The sequence below is a fragment of the Bufo gargarizans genome, chromosome 6, assembly GCF_014858855.1.
Source record: "Bufo gargarizans isolate SCDJY-AF-19 chromosome 6, ASM1485885v1, whole genome shotgun sequence".
Lineage (NCBI taxonomy): Eukaryota > Metazoa > Chordata > Amphibia > Anura > Bufonidae > Bufo > Bufo gargarizans.
The window spans coordinates 48,689,918-48,708,898 of record NC_058085.1 but is presented as its reverse complement, the minus strand read 5'-3'; the positions used below and the strand labels follow the sequence as shown (position 1 = coordinate 48,708,898).

Sequence of the window (18,981 nt, the reverse complement as noted above, 5' to 3'; positions counted from 1 at the left end):
CCCAAAGTGAAGGAGAGCACACCGTTGCGTGCGCAGCGTGCTTTTCATTTATCGCTATGAGAGTTCCCGTAGCGCTCAGCTAGAAGTCCCGTAGCAGTGAGAGCAAGGCGCAAGTGCAGTCACCGCTACGTGACTGCCAGAAATACCCACGGTGAACGGAGGGTAGTTGCGCATGCGCGGCTGCTCTCCGTTCACTTTTAGGTGGGACCTGCACCGATCTGACGTTGATGGCACATCACTACATTATGCCATCAATGTGTGACATTAGCCAACCCCTTTAACTATGAAGAGGACTTATCACCACTCCGGACATGTCTGTTTTAGTAAATACTTGTATTTCCCATGTGGTAACCATTCTGCAGCACTGTATAGGGACACACCCCCAACTGGTTACACCAGTTGTCAGTTTAGCTATACATTTCTAGAAGTAACAACGGAAGAACAAATGCAGAGTTCTAAGAAAAGAAACACCAGAATTGTTATTTCATGGGGAGTATAATAATAAAGTACTTGAGAAATGTCAGGGGGTCCTTTTTAATACTTGGTATGGTTGTAGGAGGAGGTCCTTTTTTAATACTTGGTATGGTTGTAGGAGGAGGTCCTTTTTTAATACTTGGTATGGTTGTAGGAGAAGGTCCTTTTTGAATACTTGGTATGGTTGTAGGAGAAGGTCCTTTTTAATGCTTGGTATGGTTATAGAAGAAGGTCCTTTTTAATACTTGGTATGGTTGTAGGAGAAGGTCATTTTTAATACTTTGCATGGTTGTAGGAGAAGGTCCTTTTTGAATACTTGGTATGGTTGTAGAAGAAGGTCCTTTTTAATACTTAGTATGGTTGTAGGAGAAGGTCCTTTTTAATACTTGGTATGGTTGTAGGAGAAGGTCCTTTTTAATACTTGGTATGGTTGCAGGAGAAGGTCCTTTTTAATACTTGGCATGGTTGTAGGTGGAGGTCCTTTTTAATACTTGGTATGGTTACAGGAGGAGGTCCTCTAATACTTGGTATGGTTGTAGGAGGAGGTCCTTTTTTAATACTTGGTATGGTTGTAGGAGGAGGTCCTTTTTAATACTTGGTATGGTTGTAGGAGGAGGTCCTTTTTTAATACTTGGTATGGTTGTAGGAGAAGGTCCTTTTTGAATACTTGGTATGGTTGTAGGAGAAGGTCTTTTTTAATGCTTGGTATGGTTATAGAAGAAGGTCCTTTTTAATACTTGGTATGGTTGTAGGAGAAGGTCATTTTTAATACTTTGCATGGTTGTAGGAGAAGGTCCTTTTTGAATACTTGGTATGGTTGTAGGAGAAGGTCCTTTTTAATACTTAGTATGGTTGTAGGAGAAGGTCCTTTTTAATACTTGGTATGGTTGTAGGAGAAGGTCATTTTTAATACTTGGTATGGTTGCAGGAGAAGGTCCTTTTTAATACTTGGCATGGTTGTAGGTGGAGGTCCTTTTTAATACTTGGTATGGTTACAGGAGGAGGTCCTCTAATACTTGGTATGGTTGTAGGAGGAGGTCCTTTTAATGCTTGGTATGGTTGTAGCATTGCTGAATGTGCCAAATCTCTACTTGTTCAGTGGGTGACTATAGCAGACTATCATCTTGTGTGCTGAGCCCTTACATACGATCTCTATGGGGTCCATGAGAAGGAGTCCCTGGACAGAATAGGCATATCCTTCTGCCCGACAGGTCGTAGGGGTTGTGCCCCAAATCTGCTCTACCGAGGATGGGACTGGGTGAAGGATAACAGCTGGGCATCCCTAGGCTGATAGGGTCGTGTAGCATGAATCAGCAGCATTCTGATTTTCTGTAGAGCGCTATCCCTGTAGAGAAGCTAAGGGAGTACAATGCAATTTTTGGGTCTTTCTCCACGAAAAATATTCCACATTTTTTAAACCAGCGCCTGGATCTGAATACTTTTCTAATTGCATGTCATTAATAATTTTGTACAGCCACTGAGTTATTCAATAAAATCCATCTGTATGGCGCCACCTGCTGTTTGCTCTTTTTCTAATTCCTCTGTCCTGTTTACTGAAAGCAGTAGAAAGTATACGCCCCCTAAGCTGCGAGCCTGAAATAAATGAGATCTCTGGATCCATGTGAGGTGCAGGGCTGGTTCTAGCTTTGTTAGAGATTGTCATGTCCTATATGATATCGGATATTCTTTTTTTTTTTTTTTACATTAATCATAGGATAACCCCTTTCATACCTGACTTCTACAGGCCAGCTGTACCAGCCGGGCCCGCCGGTGACCCCAGGCTCCACCCCAGTGTCGCCCTTGCATTGCTGGAGGCGCTGCCACTCCTTTGTTATCCAGCGGGGTGAAAGCATCCGTTCCAACACGTTTCCAGTTGATATTTTTGGTGTTAATGTGTCTTTTAAGCAAATAAGCTCTGCTCGTTTCCCATGTCTGCTTCTTATACCCGTGGGCTGTTTGCTCTATCGCTTGTGACTCAGGAACTGAAATTTAGACGGCAGTCTCTACCAAACCTGAAATGTTGCAGCGTGCACCACATCGCCTCCAGTCAGTTGGAGCATCGATCATTGTTATTAATGGCGATATCCACTCTTTCTCGGACTGGGGTGGCATGCCGTGCGTTGGAAGAACCATATATTTGCTCTGTCGAGTTTGAGTGGTAACAGGCGCTTTCTATACGTTGCAGAACAAACAGGCCGTGTGGGTCCAAAAATACTTTATTTTTAGGCTGGAGGGGAAAAAAAATCCGAAGCTCTCTAAGAAGCAAATCTTGAAGGGCGAGATTCTCTGCCCATTAACCCTTTAGTTTGACACACGTCTGTGCCTGCAACCTACCTGTATGGGACATAAGGAGTAGTCTTTAGGGCCCATATTAAAAATTTAAAGTGGGGTATGGCTATAGACTGGAACGGGTAGGCTATCGGAGGAGAAGGCTGTGGCTAGCCTAGGTTGATTATGACTTATTTCTTTTTGGCACACCCCTCTACTACGACTGTGCCTGGTCCTGTGTTTTGGGTGGACTGATTCTTTGGGCCAATATTTAATTAATATTTAATAGGGTTTTTCCGGTGTTTAATAATTAATATTGAGGGCCTATCCTTGGTTGTGGTCCGACACCTGAATAGGCTGCGGTGCTCCGGTAAGCGCAGTGGCCTCTGCCTAGGCCAGTGACATCATGTTCATCGGTCACATGACCTAGGCGCGGCTCGGTCCTATTCCAGAGAAGGGGGCTGAGCTGTAATACCAAACACAGCCACTATACGATGGACGGCTCTGTGCTTGGTAAGCTGTGAGGAGACTGCAGCACTCACCAGGAGTCAGACCCCACCGATCCGATACTAATGACCTACAGTCCTGATCAAAAGTTTAAGACCACTTGAAAAATGGCAAAAAAATCATATTTAGCATGGTGGGATCTTAACAAGGTTCCAAGTAGAGCTTCAACATGCAACAAGAAGAAATGGGAGTGAGACAAAACATTTTTTGAGCATTCAATTTAATGAAAACATTGAATAAACTGAAACAGGCTGTTTTTCAGCTGATCAAAAGTTTAGGACCACACCTCCAAAAAAAAACTAACCCCCCCCCCCAAACAGAAATCCAACTTCCAAACATGATCTCAGTAATGAGTAGTTCCATCATTATTGTTTATCACTTCAAAAATTTGTTTCGGCATGCTTGATGCAAGCGTTTCCATGAGGTGAGTGGGAACATTTCTCCAAGCGGTGAAGACGGCCGCACGAAGGCCTTCTTCTGTCTGGAACTGTTGTCCATTTTTGTAAACTTCCCTTGCCATCCATCCCCAAAGGTTCTCAATTGGATTTAGATCAGGGGAACACGTAGGATGGGCCAAAAGAGTGATGTTATTCTCCTGGAAGAAGTCCCTTGTCCTGCGGGCATTGTGTACTGCAGCGTTGTCCTGTTGAAAAACCCAGTTGTTACCACACAGACGAGGGCCCTCAGTCATGAGGAATGCTCTCTGCAACATCTGGACATAGCCAGCGGCCGTTTGCTGCCCCTGCACTTCCTGAAGCTCCATTGTTCCACTGAAGGAAAAAGCACCCCAGACCATTATGGTGCCCCCTCCACTGTGGCGCGTAGAAAACATCTCAGGTGGGATCTGCCTGTCATGCCAGTAACGTTGGAAACTATCAGGACCATCAAGGTTAAATTTTTTCTCGTCAGAGAATAAAGCTTTCTTCCACCTTTGAATGTCCCATGTTTGGTGCTCTCTTGCAAAGTCCAAACTAGCAGTTCTGTGGCGTTCAAAGAGACGAGGTCTTTGAAGACGTTTTTTGTTTTTGAAGCCCTTCAGTCTCAGATGCCGTCTGATGGTTATGGGGCTGCAGTCAGCACCAGTAAGGGCCTTAATTTGGGTCGAGGATCGTCCAGTGTCTTGAGGGACAGCCAACTGGTTCCTCCGGCTCTGTGCTGATGAAATTTTTTTGGGTCTTCTACTTGACTTTAAGAAGTTCCAAAAGACTGTCTTACTGCGTCCCACCTCAGCAGCGATGGCGCGCTGTGAGAGACCCTGCTTATGCAGTTCAACAACCCGACCACATTCAAAAAGGGAGAGTTTTTTTGCCTTTGCCATCACAACGTGTGACTACCTGACAGAAAATGACAATGAATCCACATCTTTGCACAGATTTGGCCTTTTAAAGGCATGTGGTCCTAAACTTTTGATCAGCTGAAAAACAGTCTGTTTCAGTTTATTCGTTGTTTTCATTAAATTGAATGCTCAAAAAATGTTTTGTCTCACTCCCATTACCTTGTTAAGATCCAACAATGTAAAATATGATTTTTTTGCCATTTTTCAAGTGGTCTTAAACTTTTGATCAGAACTGTATCTTGAAGGTAGATCATTAATATTACAACGAAAAACCAAAATTGCCTGGGGGCCCAGCCCGCCTGCCGTCCTTACTACTCATGTCTTACATACTTGTGAGGCCACCGTACACACAGCGCTTCCAAGTCAAGTCCTGATGATGATCTGTGTACACGGCGGATTAATAGGTTGGCGATTATATAAGCAACAGGAAGCAAAACCCGAAAATCCCCTCTGCCACATAACACTATGCAAATGTTATAAATGGCACATGGCGGTGGTGGTGGTGTTGGCGGGGGGGGGGGGGGGGGGCTGTTACAGATTTTGCATTGAGACACTGGGGCTTTAAAGGGGTATTCCCATCTTGTAAAGGATGACATATCCGATCCTATGCCTTTATGGGACAGGAGAACCTTTAAGTAACCCTCTATGAGAGTTCTGAGCATAGCAAAGTATGCATGCTGGGAGTTGTAGTTTCACAACAGCTGGAGTGCTGCAGGTTGCCCATCCCTGGATATTGTCGGTCTATATCCCTGTACGGTCTGTACTGGTCGGTCTATATCCCTGTACGGTCTGTACTGGTCAGTCTATATCCCTGTACGGTCTGTACTGGTCGGTCTATATCCCTGTACGGTTTGTATTGGTCGGTCTATATTCCTGGACAGTCTGTATTGGTTGATTACTATTTTGTTAGTCTGCATATCTATATCCTCCCTATTAGTTGCTCTATACGATCTACACTGCTTAGTCCTCCTGATCCGTATGTCGTCTACACTGGTTAGTCCTCCTGATCCGTATGTCGTCTACACTGGTTAGTCCTCCTGATCCGTATGTCGTCTACACTGGTTAGTCCTCCTGATCCGTATGTCGTCTACACTGGTTAGTCTTCCTGATCCGTATATGGTCTACACTGGTTAGTCTTCCTGATCCGTATATGGTCTACACTGGTTAGTCTTCCTGATCCGTATACGGTCTACACTGCTTAGTCCTCCTGATCCGTATACGGTCTACACTGCTTAGTCCTCCTGATCCGTATACAGTCTACACTGGTTAGTCCTCCTGATCCGTATATGGTCTATACTGCTTAGTCCTCCTGATCCATATACAGGTTAGTTTTGATCTCTCTATAGTCTCCGTTGGTCGGTCTATGTATAGTATACTCCACACAATCATTGCATCTACACGGGTACAACCTTCATGACTAGGTGTATTGTCTTTGTACCACAAGCTGTACAGATTACACTGCCTGCACCAAGATTCTACCGTACAGGTTCATGTGAATAATTACTCCACAGTAAATCCGCTCTGAGAGGGGATCCTTGTCCGTCACTTGCAGAGCTGCGATCTCACATCGCGAATGTGGCAAGTTCATTAAATAGGAATTTGTTAAATAGTAAATCAGAGGACCTGCTAATGAGAGCCAGACCCGGAGCCATTCATTCCCGCTCCTCTAAAACTGCAGACGAGTTTTCGGGATAGGATCTGTGAATAAGATTAGTGATGCTGTCCCAGATACCTCCACAGCTTGAAGGTTGGGGCTACAAGGCGACTTTGCCTGCAATGACTAGCACCATGCCACCAAAGATCCAGTTATGTGTTCGCCTTGTGGTCCCAGCCTTATGGTCCATGGAAATGGAAATACCTCAATACCATGGAACATGCCTCAATTTTGGGTGCTGCTGTATGAACCTAAAGCAAACTCTGGATTCTGTATTACAAACCAAATCCATACTACAATGCGCCAATTGATATCCAGAGACTCCAGCCTGGCTGCATTGTCTGTTGGCGCTGTAAGGTAGTCTAAAAGTCCATCTTATGATACATTTCTGTCTACATAGTAAAGTGATCCTCCGAAGAACGAACAGAATACTTAGGACCCTTTTACATGAGTGAGTTTACCGCGTGAGTGCAATGCGTGACGTGAACGCGTAGCACCCGCACTGAATCTGGACCCATTCATTTCAATGGGATTGTGTAAAAGTCGGGATGTGATGCGTTTCTCACTGATGTTGCTAAGAGATGTTGTTTGTAAATCTTCAGGTTTTTTTCTTTATCACACACGTGAAAAACACATCAAAGCGCATTGCACCCGCGTGGAAAAAACTGAACGCAATCGCAGACAAACAAAACTGAGTGAACTTGCTTGCAAAATGGTGCGAGTTTCACTGAACGCATCCGGACCTAATCCGTCACGCTCATGTGAAATAGGCCTTACACGGTGACCTCATTCTCATTTTTTCAGTTGCAGATATTCTAATTCTTTTGCTCTTCTTCTGCCATCCAAGATGGCCGCACCACTTCTCAGACTGCCTGAGCATCGTAGCCCAAGACGCCTCCTACTCGAACATTCCTGCTATTGGATTGGCCAGCTCCGTTCACATGAGCAGTTCTGGCCAATCCAAGGGCAACAGGAAGTATCAGGTAGTCTGAGAAGCCGTGTATCCAGAAGAAAAGCCTGAGAATTGATGGATCTGCAGCTAAAACCATGAAAGGTCTCCAGGTAAGTGTTCTGTTCATTCCCCAGTTAATGGGAACATTTTTACTTGAACTGGACGGTCACTTTAAGAGGTACCATCTTTATACATCCTGAAGACACTTTACTGGTGGTGAACCATCTCGGGTCTGGTCAAATTCTCAGTTTTGTATATGAAGAGGAAGGAAAACACAGGGAGGCAGCCTATGGTTATTGGATATGCCTTAGGTCTCTTTCACACAACCGTGTCCCCCGTGACTGTGCTGTGAACCACAAATTGCAGTCCGCAATGCACAGGCACCGACCGTGGGCCAGCCGCATGCGGATCGCGGACCCATTCTCTTGAATGGGGTCCGCGATCCGTCCGTTCGGCAAAAAGATAGAAAAAGTTCTAGCTTTTTGCAGAATGGAAGCACAGATTGGAACCCCAAGAAAGCACTCCGTAGTGCTTCCGTTACGTGGTTCCGTTCTGCACCGCATCTCCAGATTTGGGATTTGCACCCATCTCTCGCTGCAGTGGAGAGGTGGCTGTGTGTGGGGGGGGCTCTCTCTATTCACTTTTATGGGATTTGGGAAGAAAAAAGGGGAGAGCGCTGGCGGTGCCATTATCAGAACTCCCTCCGAAGATCGGTGGATATGTTGTGTGTCCGTTCCGTTTTTTTTTTTTGTTTTTTTTGGCGGACCGTATACGGAGCCATTCATTTCATTTCACGTGTACATGAGGACTAAGGTTTGGTTCAAATGTGACAGAAAATCCAGCAGAAAAACTGGTGTAAAAAAAAAAAAATACGCAAAAAAACACATATGTTACATTTAGTTTTTCCTATGGAAGAGCCAGCAGATTTCACCTTATCCATTGCAAAAGGGTGACATTTTTCTTCTTTTTGTACTCAGACTGAGTATGGGCCTTTACTATAACGTTCTGCAGGGACCCTGATTTATTTTATTTTTTTGTAAGAGCTTCGGGGGCGGCTCCTGTTAGAAGAGTGCTTTGACATTAAGCAGCATACAAAGTGGTCCCATGCGGACACCCCCAGCAATCAGATGTAATTGGTGGGTAAAGGGTTTTCTAAAATCTTTACTGGATAGGCCGTCCTTATCTGATCGGTGTGGGTCAGACACCTGGAACCCCCGCCGATCAGCCTACTTGCAGTCTTATTCCTTAAGGCCTCTTGCAGACAAAAGTTTTATATTTTTTTTCCTTTTGCGTTCCGTATACGGACCGTTTACAGAACCATTCATTTCAATGGATCCGTAAAAAAAACGGAAGGTACTCCATATGTCTTCCGTTTCTGTATTTCCATTGTTCCGTTCAAAGATGGAACATGTCCTGTTATTGTCCGCATAACGGACAAGGATAGTACTGTTCTGTCAGGGGCCAGTTGTACCGTTACACAAAAAAACGGAATGCACACGGACGTCATCCGTTTTTTGCACACCGCAAAATACTGAAAAAGCCATACGGTTCTGTGCAAGAGGCCCAAGGGCTCATGAACATGAACGTATTTTCTTTTCGGGTCTGTTCCGTTTGTTTTGCGGACTGTATACGGAACAATTCATTTCAATGGGTCCGCAAAAAAAAAAAACAGAGGTTACTCCATGTTCATTCCGTTTCAGTATGTCCGTATTTCCGCTCCGCAAAAGAATAGAACATGTCCTATTACTGTCTGCTTCACGGACAAGGATAGTACAGCTGTTCCGTTCCGCAAAATACGGAATGCACAAATGCGGAATGTCATCTGTATTTTTTGCGGACCGCAAAATACATACGGTCGTGTGCATGAGGCCTAATCCATGTGACAACACGTGAATAGGGCTGAACTGCAATACTAAACACAGCCACTATACAATTTACGGCGCTGTGCTTTGGTGATCTGAGAAAAGGTCGCGGCGCTCACAGGAGTGCCGGTACCTTCTCAAACAGCTGATCGGCAGGGGTCCCGGGTGTGGGACTCCCACTGATCAGATACTGATGACCTATCTACAGTTAAAAAAAAAAAGAATTATATATATATATACGAAAACCTCTTTAACTTCCCAGCAGCGCCACCACAGGGAAATGACGTATTGCACAAAGTCCATTAATGAAAATGGTTTCTCTGTGTAATACAGGACAGGTCCTGCAGAGACTATTTGTATCCGCTGTCCACTCTGGCCAATAGATGAGGATCCCGAACAGAGGACCCCCCCACCAGGACCCTTCACATGTTATAGGACTATATTTTGTAAACTAGACAACCCCTTTAAAGGGGACCTGTCACCTCTCCTGATATGTCTTTTTTAGTAACTACTTGCAACTGTTCTTTTAACTGTATGTTGTGCCATTCCTCCATTATTCCTGCAATTAATCTGTTGCCAAAAGGTCCAACTGGGTGTTACCAGTTGGGGTGTGTCCCTGCCCAGTATGGCATTGATTAGGTAGTGTCAGACTATGCAGGGACACATCCTCAACTGGTAAAACCCACCTGGGCCTCTACTGCTGACTGCTGGCAAGTCATTCATGACTTCTAGTAGGAATAACAGAGGAATTACACAATATAGAGAATTAAGAATAGATGCTCCAGAATTTGTTATGGGGGGGGGGGGGGGGGGGGAGGATGCAAGTAATTACTAAAACAGTCCTCTTTAAGCTATAGTTCAGGCTCTTTCACACGGATCTTTGAGCCATCCCGTGGATTTCTTAACAAGTGACTTTCCTTTGATTAAATAAATCTGTAGCAGATAAAAATATCGGATAAAGGTGTTTATTTAGGCTGAAAAATATCTCCAAATTCCAGGCTCTACTACTGGCCAAACAGACCTCGTAGCCACAAAGAGAGATTGCCGTATATCAAGAGCAGAAGTGACGAGAGCGGTGCCAGTCTGCGTATCGCAGGTTCGGCAGATATGGAGAACAAATAAGTCACGCCCGTCCCAAACGGCGCTTCTGAAAGAATTCCCCCTCGATTCCGACAAGGAAAAGAAACATAAAGGAATCTGTACCACATTCCGCACAGGCATCAAATAATCGTATCTGAAGGGCCGCCCCACCGCTCAGACCCAGAGCAAAGGTAGTTATCAGATCCCGGATCTAGAAGTACTGGGGGGGGGGGTGACACCGGTGCTCCAGAATGGGGGAAGCCGGGCGGAGAATACAGCCACACACAATACGGCGACCTCTAAAATCCTGAACACTCTATGGGTAAAGGGGATAGAAATGAGAAAAAACGATTCCTGTGCACGGGCTGTGCCTGGTATTACAGCTCATCCAAATGTGCAACAGAAAAGGTTAGTACATAACATGAGAATGCTCGGACTGGGAGAAGATGTCTGTATGTGGTAACTGGCTGAGGGATAGAAAACAGAGGGTGGTTATTAACGGTACACACTCAGCGGTCACTGTCACTAGTGGAGTCCCTCAGGGGTCAGTATAGGAGGGTCACTGCCACTAGTGGGGTACCACAGGGGTCACTATTGGATAGGTCACTGTTACTAGTGGGGTACCACACGGGTCAGTATTGTATAAGTCACTGTCACTAGTGGGGTACCACAGGGGTCAGTATTGGAGGGGTCACCATCACTAGTGGTTCAAGAGGGGCCTGGATGTATTTCTGGAGTATAATAATATTACAGGCTATAGCGACTAGAGAGGGGTCGTTGATCCAGGGAGTTATTCTGATTGCCTGATTGGAGTCGGGAAGGAATATTTTCCCCCCCTAAAATTAGGAAAACTGGCTTCTACCTCACAGGGGTTTTTCCTGTGGATGAATTTTGCAGGATAAAGGCTGAACTGGATGGGCGGTTGTCTTTTCTTTTTTTAGACTGTTACTATCCCCCCATTTACTTGTATACTGCAGTACCAGAAGCAGCCTATGGACAGGAGTGGCGCTGTATAAGAAGGCATTTTGTAATCCCATAGAACCATTTCATGTGGAACTACTCTAGAGGCAAACCATGGTGGACAACTGCAGTGCAAGTGTCACTTATGTGTTGGATCCAGGTCATTGAAGTCTCAGCTCCATGGGCTTAAGGCCCCTGTCAGACGAGCAAGTTCCACACTCCGGACTCACTCGCAGCGTGAGTATGCAGCTGCTCCCGTCCTGACCTCCCAGCATTATATAGATTTATGATGCTATGTAACGCTTAGAGTTCTGAAATGTATTGGATAACACTGACCTAATGCTGTCAGTGTTATACAATACATTCCAGAACTGTAAAGGTAACTCGTCTGAAAGGGGCCTAAGAGTGGATAGCCCTGGAAACATCTACTCATCAGTTATTTTTTTCTGGACGGACACCGCAGTGATGTCATGCACCTCGACCAGTAGATTGAAATATTGAGGATCGTGGTTAAGAAGAACATGCCACCGGGCTTAGGGCTCATGCCCACGAACGTAAAGGCTCCTTGCCCGTGCTGCAGACCACATAAAGCGGTCCATAATGCATGGGCACTGGCCGTGTGCCCTCCGTGCTGCAGATGATGACCCGTTGACTTGAATGGGTCTGCGATCCACAAGATAGGACATGTCTTTTGCGGAGCGGAAGCACGGACCCGAAAGCCCAAAGAAAGCTCTTCCGAGAGTTTCTGTGTGCTTCCAATCTGCCTCCACTCCGCAAAAGATAAGACATGTCCTATCTTGTGGATCGCGGAGCCCTTACGTTCATGGGCATGAGCCCTTAGGCTTACTGCCCATTGCACCGGTGTTATGTTGTACTGGGCTATTGTCATTGAAACTCAGTGTAGAAATGTAGCAGAGCTGGATTGAACAGCAAATTAACCTGCAGTCCCAGGGCCGGTGCCTGGTTTATGCGGGGTCATACATGCAGATTCACAGTGGTCTCCCTGTCTACCACCCCACCCCCAATGCAGTAAGGAATAATTGCCTGGTACCAGACACTAGCCTGCGGGAGGCCAATGCAAAACCACAGCAAACTTTGTGATAATATGCTGAGCTGTGTTAAATCTAAGTCTCAGCTCTGCTATACGGCCATATTTAAAGGGGTTTTCTGGGAGTAGAACACTGATGACCTCAGATATCCTCAGGTTAGGTCATCAATATCAGACTCTCGACACCCCCACCGATCAGCTATTTGAAGAGGCTGCGGCCTCCTCTCATAATACCAAGCACAGCGCCATACATTCTACAGGGTGGGCCATTTATATGGATACACCTGAACAAAATGGGAATGGTTGGTGATATTAACTTCCTGTTTGTGGCACATTAGTATATGTGAGGGGGGGGACTTTTCAAGATGGGTAGTGACCATGCCGGCCATTTTGAAGTCGGCCATTTTGAATCCAACTTTTATTTTTTCAATAGGAAGAGGGTCATTGGGAAATTCACAAGAAAAACAATGGTGTGCTTGGTTTTAACTTTATTCTTTCATGAGTTATTTACAAGTTTCTGACCACTTATAAAATGTGTTCAATGTGCTGCCCATTGTGTTGCATTGTCAATGCAACCCTTTTCTCCCACTCTTCACACACTGATAGCAACACCGCAGGAGAAATGCTAGCACAGGCTTCCAGTATCCGTAGTTTCAGGTGCTGCACATCTCGTATCTTCACAGCATAGACAATTGCCTTCAGATGACCCCAAAGATAAGTCTAAGGGGGTCAGATCGGGAGACCTTGGGGGCTATTCAACTGGCCCACGATGACCAATCCACTTTCCAGGAAACTGTTAATCTAGGAATGCTCGGACCTGACACCCATAATGTGGTGGTGCACTATCTTGCTGGAAAAACTCAGGGAACATGCCAGCTTCAGTGCATAAAGAGAAACACATCATCGTGTAGCAATTTCGTATATCCAGTGGCCTTGAGGTTTCCATTGATGAAGAATGGCCCCACTATCTTTGTACCCATATACCACACCATACCATAAATTTTTTGGTTCCAACAGTCTTGGAGGGATCTATCCAATGTGGGTTAGTGTCAGTGATGATAGTGCCTCATCACTGAACAAAATCTTCTGCGTAAACTGAGGGTCCTGTTCCAATTTTTGTTTTGCCCATTCTGCAGATCTGGGTCATCCTCGTTGAGATGCTGCAGTAGCTGGAGTTTGTAAGGGTGCCATTTGTGAGTAGCTAATATCCGCCGAAGGGATGTTCGACTAATGCCACTCTCCAGTGACATGCGGCGAGTGCTGTGGGCTCTTGCTGAATGAAGCTAGGACAGCCACTGATGTTTCTTCATTAGTGACAGATTTCATGCGTCCACATTTTGGCAAATCCAACACTGAACCGGTTTCACGAAACTTAAGCAGTTTGCTAACTGTAGCATAGGAGATGGGTGGTCTCGTAGTCTTGCATTGAAATCTGCTGCAATGACCCGGTTACTGCGTTCACCAGACATCAACACAATTTCTATCAGCTCCGCACGTGTTAACCTCGGCGACATGTCAATGGCTGTAAATAAACAGAAACTTGTGAATAACTCATGAAGGAATAAAGTTACGTTAAAACAAGTACACCATTGTTTTTCTTGTTAAATTCCCAATAAGTTTGATGTGTCACATGACCCTCTTCCTATTGAAAAAACAAAAGTTGGATTCAAAATGGCCGACTTCAAAATGGCCACCATGGTCACCACCCATCTTGAAAAGTTTCCCCCCTCACATATACTAATGTGCAACAAACAGGAAGTTAATATCACCAACCATTCCCATTTTATTAAGGTGTATCCAAATAAATGGCCCACCCTGTATAGTGGCTGTGCTCGGTATCGCAGTCATGTGACCGACAATAGTGATGTCACAAACCCCTTCAGAGGGGCTGGACCCATGGTGGGGTTCATACTTGTCTGGTTCCCGCTGCAGGATTCCGGCGCCGTGGCTTCACGGCCACCTCTGCAGGTCCCGGATCTCTGGGAATTGACATCTTGTTGATTGGCTGCAGTGGTCATGCAATGCCCATCAGTGGGCACAGAGATGACCTGTCAGCCGTGCGGCATGTGAACCCAGTGACCTACCGCATGGTTGACGGGTCACTGTTGTGGCTAGTGATTGGCTGCAGTGGTCACATAATGCCTGTCAACAGGATCTTGAGACCCAGGAACCACAGAGGCAGCCGTGGAGCGATGCAGCCGGAATTCTGCAGCAAGGACCAGTTGAGTATGAACCACACCGCGGGTCCAGCCACTCTGAAGGCATCTGTCCAAAAAAAATTGTGTTGGATAGCCATTTTAAAGAAGTTCACCGGGCTTTTAATATTGATGACCTGTCCATCAGTATCAGGTCGGCGGGGGTCCGACACCCAGCACCCACGCCGATCAGCCAGGTGTTGGACCCACACAGATGTGATATTGATGACCTATCCTGAGGATAGGTCATCAATAGTAAAAGCCCGGACTACCCCTTTAAGGAATTGTGGTTTAGTAGAGATGGATCTATGAATCTATCATCTCGGCTAGAACGGAGAGCAGCTACAGGAGGAAGACCCAACGCTTCTATGCAGGACGGGACAGCACACGGATTTTAATGGTCTCTCACAGATTGCTGCTGATCGCTCCACTTCTTGTAGGGAGGCTGTTGTAAAGCTACTTTTACACACTGTGCAGCGTACGTTTGCCATATGGACCGCCACACCTCCTGGTGAACACGTCAGTCCTTTCCATAGGCCCCATTCACCTAACCAGAGACAAAAGAGCCTCCAACATGCAGATATATATTACCAGGCCTTTTTTTTTTTTTTTGCAAAAAGCAGTGTGAATGGAGCCTTACAAGGGGATTATCAATCTGCATATTTTAAAGGACTTCTCTTGAGTACAGCACCAATGGCACAGACTTGCAGCGGAGTGCTAGTGGACGACCCGGTGACCCTCAACCATTTCCCTAGAAATGCCTCCCCACTGATATTTTTAATAAATCACAATGGACTTTCTTGCCACCTCATGCTTTCTCCTTCTACATTCCCGTTCCGGAGCTTTTCCGCGTGTCTACCAGTCCTTACTACTTACACGTGACTGCGGTTCTGCAGGGACAGTCTAGATGCGGAGCTCTGGACGGGTGGCCGGCCCAGACTGTGTGTGGGTCACCTGCTCCACGAAGGGTCTCCGCTTCTATAATGACTATTCTTTGTGCCACGCAGGATGAGATAGGCAGCTTTTGGGTAGAAAAATCCCAGTTCCCAGAGAGGTCAGAGATCGCTATGGATGACTGAGTTGCAATTATGCATCCAAAGACAAAAAGCAGAAAAGGGGCAGCAGCGAATCTTTGGATGTCTGAGTGTTCGCGCGTCCCATCAGCCTTCATGTTTGTTGGAGAAAGTTCTACAGATGTGTTCAGATTTGTAATGTGACATTACTCAGCATTGCAGGAGGGGCACCGTGGGGTACTATCACATGCAGACTAGATGGGACATAAATGGATGGGTCCTGCCTATTGTTGCAGACTTTCCCATTGATGCCACCGCCTATGGCTGCCAACCTGCAGTAAATGGGTCATCTCGTTATGTTAATAGAGAGGGGAACGCCCATTCAACATCCAGTGGAGAAAGTAGGCTACAAAGAAAGTTTTTCTCTGGAGGGCCCGACATGTCCTGACATTATACGGATGGCCTGTTAATTTCAGTGAGATATGTAATACTTAATCTTACCTGTGGCGGCGCTGCCAGTAGAGAACACTTTTTAAATGGGTTTTCTGAGACTTTGCTACTGATGACATGGATGGGTCATCAGTATCTGATTGGTGGGGGTCAAACACCCGGGACCCCCCGCCAATCAACTGTTTGAGAAGGTACCGGTGCTCACAGTAGCGCTATGGACTTTTCTCTTCTCTGCTCACCAAGCAGCAGCGCCATACATTGTATAGTGGCTGTGCTTGGTATTGCAGCTCATCTCTATTCACTTCTATGAGGCTGATCTGTGCCTAAGGCCTCTTGCACACAAACGTATTTTCTTTCCGTGTCCGTTCAGTTTAGTTTTTTTTGCGGACCATATGCGGAACCATTCACTTCAATGAGTCCGCAAAAAAGTCTGCCGAAATATCCCAGAAGAGCAGCAACGCCTTTAAGAGGATAACGGATAAAATAGCACAAAAAGCATAGTAGTAACCAAAGAAAATGTAACACAACCAGAAATAAGTTGGTAAAGCAGACTTGGCATTTCTTACCGCCTGGAGTAACTTTGAACGTGACTTGTTGGGCCGATGAATTTGAATTGTGGTCCGTGTTCCTTTAAGAAAACAATATAATAATTAATAGTGCGGTCAGGTGACACCTAATAAACTCATTATGTTTATTCCTTTCCATTACAGCCATGTTTCTGCATCTCCCCCCACCGGGACATCATGTATTGGGAGGTCATTAAGGCGCGTCGGACGGAGCCGCTCTGACACATGTAAGTACCACTTATGAAATGGATACCTTTGAAACCTTTCCCTAAATAAAACGTGTTTGGTAAAATTGACGTTTGGTAAAAAAGTGTGTGCTGGGAAGGGGGGGGGGGGGAGGCGGGGGTCGGTTATATGTATAAAAAAAAAAAATGTCCTTGTAAGTGGATTTTGTGAAAGGACACTGATGGAGAAATGCAGGCTATTCTGCTCCTTGGATCGTTCCGTGCTGGGTTGTTGTTTTCGCTTACGGGATTTTGCCCTCTTTCATCTTGCGGCCAAATGTTCCTCTCATTCATGTCTTCTAACATCACATTGAACAGAAGCCAAGACAACATGCCGCCCCATCTCCAGTCCCATAGGGCAGTCCGGGGCTTGGTCAGCAAAGAGTTGATGGTCTATTTGTGAACCCCTGCCCTTTTAAATTACCCTATAATCTATTAGGAAACTGGATCTTAGGGGGGTACTGACACCAGCCATGTATGGAGCCTTATGGTCAATTCCTCATTGAAAAATATTATGCAGAGAGGTATCTCCCAGAGAGAGAGAGAGAGAGAGAACAGTCTCACTAGCGCCACCTTTTGGAAGCCTACTTTTTAGCAAGCCTTGGTACATGATGAGGGAACATGGTCAAGCCAAATATCCAGCTGTTTGAGGGTGTTTTTGCCCCTTATCATTATGGAGTAGAATTCTTGCTGGCTGACTGAGATGTCTTCAACAGTCATTCCCTTTAAGGAAGAACCTGTAGTGGGTGTGAGGTACCTTTTTAGGTTTGCTAGCAGATTACAGGCTACCATTTGTGGCCTCTGAAGCGTATGACATGTTATCGTTAGTTGCCTGATGCCAAAGTCATGTCTGATGTGATCCACCGACACCAGACATTGCTTTGGCAGTGGTCTACTCCAATTTAGAACTTCTACCATCAATAAAGGTGGCCAGTCTTGAAGAACTAAAACCATCTTGAAGGTGAGTATTGTATTCTGCTATTCTAATGAGGTTATATATATATATATATATATATATATATATATATATATATATATATATATATTTAGGCCTTTGATGTCATCAGGGGCCATGAATGTTTCCAAACCTATTCTAGGTGGTGGTCAGACTTGCCTGTAATATTCAAAGGGCCACCATTCTTCCTATAGATGCGGAGCCCCTGTTTTTTTTTCACATACAGAAATACAACCATGTGGACTAGCTTCTTGCTGTCCTTTTCAAGAAAATGTATCTTCAGAGCCCCCGACCGTCCTCCAATATCAGCCTTTAAGTACCATTCAGTATCCCTGAACGGGGTCACAATAAGGTTGATGGCTTCCCTGACTATAAACTTCCTCCACTTTTGGAAGAAGGGAGTAATTTTGGTGACTTTTATGTTCTAAAGCATGAGTTCTTTCATGGTGAATAGGTAGGGCCAGTTGATTGGTCACCTCGTGAGCCGTGGGGACTTCTGGCTTAAATCAATATTGGAGCAGTGTACGTTTAGCCACCAGGAGCACCACTACCACAATCAAAGGGAAGGGACCAGTATTAGGAGCCAAGTAAAACAATAGCATCTGGGGTATTAATGGCAAAGTAACTTCCCAAGTTTCATTTATATATGATGGTCAACACCGTTTGGGTAACTATAATAAGGGGCACTGCCAGATGCAATTGTACAAGTCCGCTGCCGAGAGGGAGCATTTGGGTCAGACGACTAACCGTTGTGAAGCTGCTGGAGGTAAATACAGCCCGATGTATGAAGCGAAAATGAGATTCCCACCACACCTTTCAGAGTTTTATTGCATATCTTGCGGAATACCTCTTTCACCATCACGGCGTGCATGTATTATACAGTTCTTTTCTCCTGCAATGGTCTAGTGATTGGCAGTACGCAAGGTATTACAGACTGGTTAGGGGAGTAGTAGACAACTAATCTGGTTTGGTATAATAGGATCCACTACAGGTTGGGCTGGGTCTTGTTGGGTAATATAAAGTGACAGGTCCTCTCAATCAAAGTACAATACAGAGATGAAGGAAGGTCAGTGGGCACAGTAGCGAGGTCACAAGTGAAAAAGCCAGGTTCAATAACAGATCCATCACAAAGAGTAAGGGTAGAAGAACCAGATTGGCAAGTTTTATACAGAAAATTCTGACAGTATGCAGGAAAGGTGGCTTTTGCACGTTGAAATTTCAAGAATGGTTCAATTTCTGCTCAACTTAGAAATGACTGGGCCCCACAGCAAATTTTGGAACAGCCCCCCCAAGCTACTTCTTTGCTCCTGTGGCTAGTCAAGATTGCGCTCTCAGATGACTCTGGCAGTCTGTTTCCTACAGTGTCACTGTATATAATGGCATTGTATACCTGACAATAACATCTTTTAGTCCTCCTCCTGGATGGGCCCCTTTTGA

At 45.4% G+C, this 18,981-nt stretch overlaps 1 long non-coding RNA gene across 1 annotated transcript in view; it reads left to right on the top strand.

Moving 5' to 3' along the window:
- LOC122941284 overlaps positions 1-18,981 on the top strand; it is a 112,682-nt gene that overhangs the window by 72,238 nt on the left and 21,463 nt on the right. The window contains exon 2 of the long non-coding RNA XR_006390435.1: positions 16,510-16,592. This is a non-coding gene — a long non-coding RNA (uncharacterized LOC122941284). The remainder of the gene's footprint in view (positions 1-16,509; positions 16,593-18,981) is intronic.